This window comes from Octopus bimaculoides, chromosome 10, assembly GCF_001194135.2.
Source record: "Octopus bimaculoides isolate UCB-OBI-ISO-001 chromosome 10, ASM119413v2, whole genome shotgun sequence".
NCBI lineage: Eukaryota > Metazoa > Mollusca > Cephalopoda > Octopoda > Octopodidae > Octopus > Octopus bimaculoides.
The window spans coordinates 5720663-5732495 of NC_068990.1; positions in this window are offsets into that span (position 1 = coordinate 5720663).

Below are 11833 nucleotides of genomic sequence, written 5' to 3' on the forward strand. Positions count from 1 at the left end.
AATTCAATTCGGTCCGCTTAGCTTCTGAATATACTTCGTTTAATTCACTGATAAAACTGTCGACTTAATCTTCAAACACATCTGTCAAACTTTGTAGTTGAACCTATCTACATCTTGTGGTGAAGACTTGTTCTATTTATAACTGTGAAAACGTACATGGTGGTAGTAGTGGTGGTGGTGGTGGTGGTGGTGGCAGCGGCGGCGAAGGCGGGGATGGTGGTGGCGGCGGCGGTGGTTGTGGTGGTGGTGGTGGTGGTGGTAGTTTTGGTGGTGCTGGTCCTGGTAATAATGGTGGTAGTGATAACGGAGGGTGATTATAAAGACAATGATGAGGATGAGAACGGGAGACGACCATCACAATAACCACCACGATGATGTCGTCGACGACGACGATGACGATGATGACGATGATGACGATGATGACGACGATGACGACGATGACGACGATGACGATGATGACGATGATGATTTTTGTTATTAAATTTTAAAGAAATATTCTTATGTCTAGCATTAATTCTGAACATGTCCATGATGATTGTACAATCATGTTGGTATACATTTACATGTTCTTTTTTATTGTGAATGGTTTATTAGCATTTGTCCACAAGGCAATTTATCTCAATAAACTCACTTAATATATACTCGGTTCTTGAAACAAATTCATCTCTCTGCTGACACTGACAGCATTTACAAACACTATATGATTGCTTAGTTAAAAATTGTAGTTAATATTCTGAAATTAAAATTACTACTGTCAATTTCAAAGTCTGATGACATACGTGTGCGTCTGACAAATTCATAAATATATGCAGTCTATTAAATTTGTTCAAGGTAGGTTTGACACAATAGCAGCACATATCAAATACAGAGAGTCTCTCCAAGCCTTAAATAATGAAAGATAAATTTGAAAACCTTCGTGAAATTTAAACCTAGAATTTAAAACTGAGATACAAAATATTACAAGCAACTTAGTAATATGTTTCGGCAATACTTTAACTCTGAAAATTTTTATTTTTTGGCATCTTGCAAACGTAAGTATACATAAATGTGTGGTGCAGGACACGCAGGGCCCCTGGCAAAATGCGTAGCGATATAATTCAATTTTGTGTCAAAGTTAGACTTCATTACTCTTTAAACAGGATCAAACAAAATGGCTAAGTGTGCAAAACATTTATTGTGACATCAACCCCACAAGGCTCCGAGTCTTCTATATATGGCAATAAACATTAAACCTTTTTGTTGCAGATCTATTTTCTATCTTCGCTAATTGCGTAAATCGCAACGCTTTTCTGCGGATGACTACACATTCTTTTATAAAATGATCTGATTCTCGTATCCAAGTGAAAAACACCCGGTAGATTAAAAAGTTCGCTCATCAACACACTTCTATATCTCATACATAGTTTACATTAGCACTATCTCTTTTACCATGCCTATAATATTTTCTCCGACTTTGTATCCCCGATCTAAAACTGCTGAAATGCCATCCACCTCTGCTATTCTGTATCTAAGCATAAACTCCCAACACTAAATTATATCGTCAATGTCACTTTTTCCAATAGTGATCAATATGCAGGAGTTAAATATGAACATTAGTGACTCCTATTTCATCATACAAGGAAGATATGAATTGATTATTGTGGGTTGCTCTATCCACTCATTGTTAATATAGAAATAATATTTCATAAAGAACAATACTGTGCAGAAATATGTATAATTGACTCTCAAGACACAATGCGGAGTTGTAAATGACATTAATCTGCGGTTTCATAGTGTTAAGAGGATGAACGATATATATTTTCAGTGCCGACCTTAATTCAAATAAAACATCGAACACTGAGCTAAATTGATTGAATGTACTAAAAGTCGCCTTTCGACATTCAAACAAGGAATCGAAACCGATCACCTTTGAGGAGGCAATTCAATTCGATGCATTTAATTTCTGTTCCTGAACATTAAGCAAATCACACAGAAAAAATCCTGATGGACATGACGCCAACTGGGAAACATTTGTTGGCATTCCAGACAATTTATGAAAATGTTCATTGCCTAGACTGGAAAATGGTTAAATATCTTTGAAAAGTAAGAAGAATTACATTGGTCGATTGCATTCTTCCCACGATACTACTGGTACATATCTAATTTAGAAGTATGGTTGGTTAAATTCTTTTGTATTCATATCTCATTTCAAATTATTGTATTTGAATATAGAAGATTAGTCTGCTATATTTTGTTTGTAACTCTACTACATCTAAATATCTTTACAATACACTAAAATATCAACAGTTATACGTGTGTGAGTGTGAGTGTGTATATGTGTGCGTGTAGCTTCGCGTATACACACACATACATAGATACATACATAGATACATACATATATATATATATATATATATATATATATATATATATATATATATATATATATACACGTGCATACCTAGGTACATACTTTCACACATACATACAAATATTGATATTCAATTTGCTGCTAGTCATCGAGATGTTTTGATAGTCTGGTGACTATGATTGTTATAAATAGCTTACAGAAGTGAGACAAGAGGCATATGGGCCGATAATTTCTTAATTTTCTTTATAATCCGTCGTATGAACCAAGATGTTACTCGACTCTTTCCACAGCGACGCTGTTTTACCCTCATTCAGATGGCGATTGAAGTGTAGAACGAGGATTCTCAACAGTTCTTCACCTCTGCATCATAACGTATCTGTTGTTCTGCCATCTTTTCCAGGAGCTTTCTCTATTTTCGTCAGCTTGAGAGCATTTTCAGTTCTACTGAACAGAATAAACGGCACTTCTTTCAATATTTGTGGTTGTGGTGGATTGCATTTCACTGATGACTTTAAAAAAGTTGTTGAAGATTTTGCATGCTTCTTCCATTTCCCCTTTGTTACCGCGAACTCATCCTTCATAAGCGTTGTCGCCTCTGACTTACAGAGTTCGAGCTCCCCTCTCTAATTCTTTTTAGAACTGTGCAGCCTGCATAATTTTCTAAGTCCTTTCCTTGATGTCTGATCGCTTTCGAGTGAATGGAATACTCAGGGGAAGCTTTCATGTTCCTTTTCACATTCTTCCGTTTCTGTAGCATTTTCTTCGTTTCCTCTCAGATACTTCCGACAGGGTCTCGCTGGCTTGTAGCTCTCGCCTTCCACTAGCAGCTTTTAATTTTCTGGACCAGTGAACTGTAGCCCTTATCCAGCTCTTCAAGCTGACTCCAAGCTTTCACCTTCACGGCGTCCTGTGACTGCGTCACATCGAAAGCTTCGACGTGTTTATTCTTCATTGACATGTGCAGTGCCTTTTTCTCTCTGATACTGTTGATTAAGGTCTTCGCGCCAAGCAAGTGATGGTCACAGCATGCGTTGAATTGCGCTATCACCGCAACGTCCTGAAATATGCGCAAGTATGTAGTAAATGTATTATTTGTATAGAGCGTTTGAGGCTGTCCCGGTCCATCTCCTTCCAGATTGCTTCCTAAATAGGCTTTTCCGAATGTAAAGTCTTCTTGCCTTTGCCAAACGTTCTCCTCTTTCTTTTCTCTCTCGCGAGGTTTCTAACATATTTTTTCTCACTGGCGTTCTTTTCGAACCTTTGCGGTTTAAATCTCCCATCATCATGGTGTAAGTGGATTTGTGACCTAGCACTTTCTCTAGCTCTTGGTGGAATTCTTCCACTCCATCGACTTCCATGGCATTTGTGGGATCATAAGTCTGGAAGACAGACAGATAGATAGATAGATAGATAGATAGATAGATAGATAGATAGATAGATAGATAGATAGATAGATAGACAGACAGATAGATAGATAGATAGATAGATAGATAGATAGATAGATAGATAGATAGATAGATAGATAAATAGATAGATAGATAGATAGATAGATAGATAGATAGATAGATAGATAGACTAATGAAATGACCTAATGCTGTGAACTTATTCATATTGTTCCTTTTTGCTGCGTCAAACAGATGTCTGTTCCTACAAATGCAAAGAATCATAAATAATTGTATGATTTATGTATGTATTCATACATACATGCACACGTGATTGTGTGTGTTTGTGTTTGTATATGTGTGTATGTTTGTGTATGTGTGTGTGTGTGTGTTCAAATAGCCGCAAATTTCACTCACCTAAACACAAAATTTTTGTAGTAGCTAATGCTCAATAAATATTCTAAACTTTGCGCTATTATAATATATTTATGTTAAGGAAATACATTGGAAAACTTGAATATATCATACAGAGAACGCACATACACACAAATGCATACACTCACACACACACACACACACACACACACACACACACACACACACACACATCTTAAGGATGACGTCAAAAGCAACATTAAGGCTCTAATTATGAATGTTGAAGACTGGAAGCAGATGACACAAGATCGATCGGTTTGGAAAGAAGTGATCTACATTGGCGATAAGACATTTTACATACGGTGAATCGAACAATCCATCTTGAAACGAGCACTTCGTAAACAGGATTTCACTTCAATGCCAGACACGTTTCCCTTTGAACAGAAGGTTATAACATCTGCAGTAGATTCCTTGTTACTGCAGGATCAATTTCTGGCAAGATCCATCCGACAGGCATCTCAAGAGTTTTATTTACGTAAATAAAATTAGGTGAATAAGATATGGTCGACCTGAAGCTATACAAAATAGAACTTGCAAAAGATGCCACTTAATGGAATTGAAACGGGATCATCAGGGTTACACAGAAAACTTCTTACCCATTCGGCTATACTGTGCCTGCACATATAGACATACGTACACATATCCTCAGACATAAACACATACATATGCGTATGTATATATATATATATATATATATTTCTTTTGGGGGGATTTACTATGCGTATGTGTATGAGGAAGTGCGGGTGGGTGCTGTATGTTTTAAAACGTCAGAGAAATAATTTAAAGGGGAAAATAGGAAGGATCTGGATGAGTTATTTAAAAGGTATTTTACCGAATGCTTTACACCAAAGATTCTAATTTCTTCAAATTTTTCTCTAAGCTGGAGAAGATAAACAATAACTTAGCGGCACATGTTAGCGACTATCAAAGACAAGGGAAGGCATTAATAAGTTTCTAAAGTAAATTTGTATACTCTAGGAAAGGCAATCCCAATTTTGTAGTTGGAAAGAAATAATTATAAACATCATATTTGACTTTTCAAAATTCGTCATCACAAAATACTCAATTACACAGATATACAGGCACGCGCGCGTGCATAGATATGTTTCCATAGTACTCCCCAAACACCCATTCCCATATCATGAAGAAAAACCAGCCAAACGTTTAGTGATTTTCTGTGATCAAAACCAACGATTCATTGAAAGCAAAAGCAGCGAGATATTTAATCAAAACAACCATCCCAAAAGTCAATTTGTCTGTTTCATTCTTCAACAAAGAGCAGTCACTTATTTAAACACACGCACACTCGCACACACGCGCACACACGCACACACACACATACATACACATACACAAACACACACACACACACACACACACACACACACACACACACACACACATATTGAAATCAAAATACAGCGGGACATACACAACAAATATATCACTGAAACAAAAGATTCTCCGTAAAAATTAACCTTTCCAAGAACTCATTTGTTGTTTGCTTAATGAATCATCACTCTCGCATATACAACTACCACATGTACACACATACACACATGAATGTATAGAGTCAAAACAACAAGCAGGTAGATATACTATTTAATTGACCACTCCCGAAATTCACTGATTCTTCGTCCAGCCCCAGATTCAAGTAAACAATTTTTTAAAAATAATATTTCACTTTCTAACATTCTCCAACAAACAGCTGACATTTTTCACACACACACACACAGACACACACACACACACACACACACACACACAAACACACACATGCACAAACACACTCACTCACACACACATACACACAGACATATATACACATATATATATATATATATCTATATAAAGTGCTCCCCACTGCATACAGTAATCTGCACTTATGGAAATATTCTATGGAGTGCTAAAGATAAGTAGTAACTAATAAACAATATTGCACCAGTTTCGTACACATACATACATACTCATATGTATATATATATATAATGGATAAATTAAGAAATGGAGTCAAACGCAGGTGTAATTCAAATCATTTATACTTCCAAGATATGTTTCCAAGAAAGCATCGAGATTATTCCGGAGGGAATATAAACGATGTAAAACAATGCAATCAACGTGTCAGGGAATAAAAGGGAAACAAAACACATCAATAAGCCGCGTATATGATGAAGGCGAACGCTAGCAAGTTATTTAGAAAAAAAAAACGTTTATACATTTAATGTCAAAGGTAATTAGAGAAAGAAAAGGAGGAGAAAGAAAGAAATTATGAGAAAATTAAGAGTGGAAATATAGAATGTGACAGGTGAGTGGGAATAAAGTTTAAAAGCGTGGAAATAGATATATGTAGTAGAAATGAAATGTAGGGAGACAGATAAAGGTCGAATTTTATAGACTGGTAAAAATTACTTATAGCGATAAACGAGTTCCTTAAACGTGTTTACTAGAGTATTCACCGAGAAAAGGATGAGAAACTGTTCTTCGTTACAAAGTGGACAAAAATATTTACCTTTGTCATATGGGAAGGATCTAGATAGAATTTTCCATTCCAAATCGAATTGTTCATAATGTTTCTTTAGGGACCAAATTAATTTACTAAGCCTTGTATTGTTGCGTTTATTGACATGTCTAGATGTAGAGTAATAGTTAGATATTCTTTCCGACAACTGAGACGATGAGCTACCTATATAAAAAAAAGACATCAGAACCAGAAGTAAGTTTACATTGATAACAGAGTTTCTAGTCTTAGAACTACTGCTAAGGAAACGAATACGATTCGAATTTATATCAGAAATATTAATGTTGTTATTATTGTTCAAAGAATGGTTAGCGTTAATAATATTACTGTTATTATTTTCCTCAGAACGTTATGGTCTTGTGTCTTTATTAGTAATTATTATTGTTTACATTATTTGAGAAGCATGGCAGAAACTTTAAGGTGATGGACAAAAGTTTTGTGCTATTTAGTTAGGTTTTCTTTATTATGTTCTGAGTTGATATCTCGTTGTTATTCTTACCCACTGTCAAATACTAGGGCTAGTTATAATTAACTATTCTCCTCCAACTAATGCCTTCTGACCCCTGTTAACGTTACAATTTATTAATGTAATTTACAGCTTTAGGTTTCAAGTACATTTATACAAACACTTTCTGCATTTATGAGCGAATTACTTTTAACAACCACTTAATCTAAGAATGTTTGGTATATACATTGTATTTTTCTCCTAACCTCTCCCTTTCGTTTTATATTTAAGAAGTGCTTAATACTACCTTACCTTTTTGCCAGGTGTACATGAAAACATAGAGATCCTAGCAATTTTCACACATGTACAGTATATTACATCGGTAAAATAATTACATAAAAGCAGTTTGTCGCTTGAGACACTTGATACTTTGCAACCTCTTTTTCTACTTGATCTTAATGCTAGTGTTACAATATTTTAATGTATAAATGATTTCACGTTCTTGTCATGTTTCCGGAAGAATATGAAGTCTCTTTCTTTCGTCTAATAATTACACGGGAGGACAGAATGTTACATATTCCTTTACACTGGGCAGTTGGTGTTCACAATTATTATTTCACAAGTCTTTCGGTTTGTTATCTTTGTTTTGTTTTTGTGTTTTTGTTTTTGTGTGCGCCATTACTGTACAATTCTGTGGGCCTCGGGTACATAAATGCTTCGCTTTCAAGATTTTTCATAACCTTCAATAAACACTATATAATATGTACTCAATGCAAATGTAGCGCTATTTCCTTTGTACTGTGTATTTGTGTAATACTGACGTTTTACGTTACATATTTGTCTGCATCTAGTCTAATCATTTCCGGGAAATCTCTTATTACAATATCTGTTTATGTCTTCACTCGTCAAATTCTGGATATTACTAATTGAATCTTGATGAGGTTCTTCACTTCCATTAGAGGTATATTGTCATCTGTAGAAACGGAAGACTAAATCTGCAGTTCTTGATCGAATCGGCTAGACTTAGAGTTGTACGATGCATTAACACAACCTAGGTGATAGACACTTTCCACTATGCGGGTGAACCCTTCTTATTTGTATGTATTGTGTACTGTTTTCAAGACCGTCTAAACGTATATTGTGCATTTGCCTATTCTTGTTTAACACATGCACGCACAAAGACGCGCTCACAGACGCACATGTACATACATACATGCATACATACATATATACATACATACATACATACATACATACCGACCCTGGGCAAAATAAGCTTAAGGGCGGTGAGCTGGCAGAATCGTTAGCACGCCAGGTGAACTAACTAGCAGTATTTCGTCAACCGTTACGTTTTGAGTTCCAATTCTGCCGAGGTCGACTTTGCCTTTCATCCTTTCGGGGTCGATTAAAGAAGTACCAGTTATGCACTGAAGACGGGGTGCGCAAGTATATAGCTGTATATGTGGTTATGTGGACGCGCACATATGGTTTTGCGGGAATGTCTGTATTGATGCGAGTGAACGCATCTGTACATGGGCGCGCGCACACCCGCCAGCTCGCATACACACATACATACATATATATATATATATATATATATATATATATATATATATATATATATATATATATATATATATATGAACGGTCATGCGCGTGCGTGAAAACACATACACGCAGTCACACACACATGTATACACATGCATGCACACACGCATACACACATATCCACACATGTGTATTCATTCATACGTACAATGCATGCAATGTATACATGCATGTATGTATATTAGTATACGCATGCCCATGCGCACCCGCGCGCATGCATGAATAATCGTTGGCGATTAGTAAGCGTTAGGATTTCGTAAACCTTGAGGATTGGTAAGCGTTGGGGATTGGTGGGCGTTGAGGGTTCGTAATTGGTGGTCTTGCTCATGGGGCTGGTTGGTTGGTTGGTTGGTGACGGTGACCTTGGTGCAGAGCAGCAGCTGGTTTTCAAATGTTGTATATCCGGGTTGTCTGCAGTCAGAGGCTTGAAATTCGCTAGAAATTTGCTGGTGACAGCAATCAGATGAACCTTATTTCTTATTGATGGATACTACGGGTTGTTGGAAGTTATGCAGTTTTTTGCGTTGGCAGAGCTGGCGGTTGGGGCGCCGGGTGAATATGGTGGCGCTCTGTCGACAATAGTCCACCTGATGATGGGTGTTTCGTCTCGAAGATCATGGAATCTCCAGAGAAAATTAGATCTGAGCGAGTGCATATGGTGGGAGTATCTTCCCTTGAAGTAGTTGATTGTCATACCCCTATAGTGCCTAGTAATGCCATCAGATGGTGTAACGGTGGCATTTCAGACGAGTGCCTATAATAGAAAGCAAGGCGACGAACTGGCAGAATCGCCGGACGAAATGCTTAGCGGTATTTCGTCCGCCGCTACGTTCTCAATTCAAGTTCTGAGTTCTGAGTTCCACCGAGGTCGATTTTGCTTTTCATCCTTTCGAGGTCCATAAATTAAGTACCAGTTACACGCTGGGGTCGACGTTATTGACTGGTCCCCTCCCCCCAAATTTCAGGCCTTGTGCCTATAGCAGAAAGGATTATTATTATTATTATTATTATTATTATTATTATTATCATCAAGGCGACGAGCTGGCAGAATCGTTAGTACGTCGGTCAAAATTATTAGTAGCAGTTCACCCGTCTTTACTTTCTGAGTTCAAATTTCATTGAGGTCGACTTTGCCTTTCATCCTTTCGAAGTCGATAAAATAAGTACCAGTTACGCACTGGGGTTGATGGAATTGGCGTGCCTCCTATGAAAACTTACTGACCTTGTGCCAAAATTTGAAATGATTATTATCATCATCACCGCCGTTATAATTATTATTATTGCTATTGTTGATATTAATATTTTTACTATTATTAAAAATAATCTTATTGTTGTTATTCTTATTTTGTTTACTTTTTTATAATACTTATTATTCTCATTTTATTCATGAACATTCAACAAATGCAAAGATGTGTTCTTAAGAATTTCTTTAATTCATTTCCTTGAAAATGTCTAAATGCTGTCAATGTAGGCATAATTATTTTTATCGTGTAATAACTTGATATTTGTTAAATAAATTTTCTTTATTACATAATTCCAGAATTATATTTATGGAAACGCAAAGACACACACACACACACATATACATATACATATAAATGTACACGTACTCAAATATGCATATGTGTGGGCATATGAATGCATGTATGCGTGTACATATATATATGTATGTACATATATATAAATATATATATCGTTCCATGAACATACCTCGCTATATAATGAATCTTTCTAAAGGATATATATTCCTCGCAAACTTAAAGAAATATATAAACACATATATTATTCAAATCTATAGAAAACATGTGTGAATCTGATAAAAAGACATTCATATAACCATGTGATATTTATATACTGCATTTACATATACACATATGCACAAATGTATAAATTCATACATACATGCATATGTATGTGTGTGCGCATGTGAGTATGTGTATGTGTGTGTATAAATATACATATGTACACACACATGGATGGTGTACGGGTTGTATGTATAATTTTGTGCGCCTCTATGTTTGTATATGTAACATTTTATGACTTTGATGACTACGTAGCTATATAAGCTCGTTCATGTTCTTTTGTACATATGTACATTTCTAAATAGGTCTGCATATGTGCGTGTATCAGAGAGAGACAGACAGACTGAGAATGGGAGTGAGAGAGAGAGAAATTATTTGCTTTATTTGGTGGTTATTTGTGTTACGTATATATCTTAGATGAAGTAGTTTCGTTTCTGAGAATATTCGTGTGATGTGGTTAAGAAGCTTACTTTTCAACAACATGGTATCGGTTTCAGCCCCACCGCGCCGTACTTTGGGCATGTGTCTTCTGCTATAGCTCCGAGCCGATCAATTCCTGTGCAGACCCGTCGTATTGGTGTGTTTGTGTATGTTTGTGTATCTGTAACTTTGTGTTTATGTTGTGATTTCCCCTCAATGCTTGACATCAGATATTGGTTTACTTGCCTGCTCCTAACTTAGCAGTCCAGTAAGAGACCAAGAGCTTAATTAGCAGACTTAAGAGTGTGTATGTGGGCTATTTTTTCGATTAAACTTTCCTAAGCTGCGTCGCAGCATGACCGTGAATGAATGAGTGTACCACGGAAAAAAGATAACGAAACAAAAATGATACCTTAAGAAAAGCCTGGTATAATTCAATCTCAAATTTGTCAGAGCAACAAACACACGTGTGTGTGTGTGCTTGCGTTCGCGTGTGTATATGGAATATCTTGGGCAAACGTGATTCTCTATGACCTTGGATCAGCCCATATAACGTGATTCAGATTGGGTGCTAAGAAAAATGTAAGGTAGCACGTCGGATGGATTATGTATGTAATTCAAGAAGGGTACGGCCTTGTCATTCTCTATATCAGTCTGATCTCGTTTCACCTGATGTTATGGGTACACGTGCTTTTGGAATGCTGAACTTTGTTCACGTTAATTCAGGAAAGAGGGAATGAGAAACAAGTAAACAAATGAATCCAGCTGATCGTGCGCCTGTGTTTGCGTGCGAATAATTATATGTATGTTTGTGTGTATGCATGTATATATATATATATATATATATATATATATATATATATATATATATAT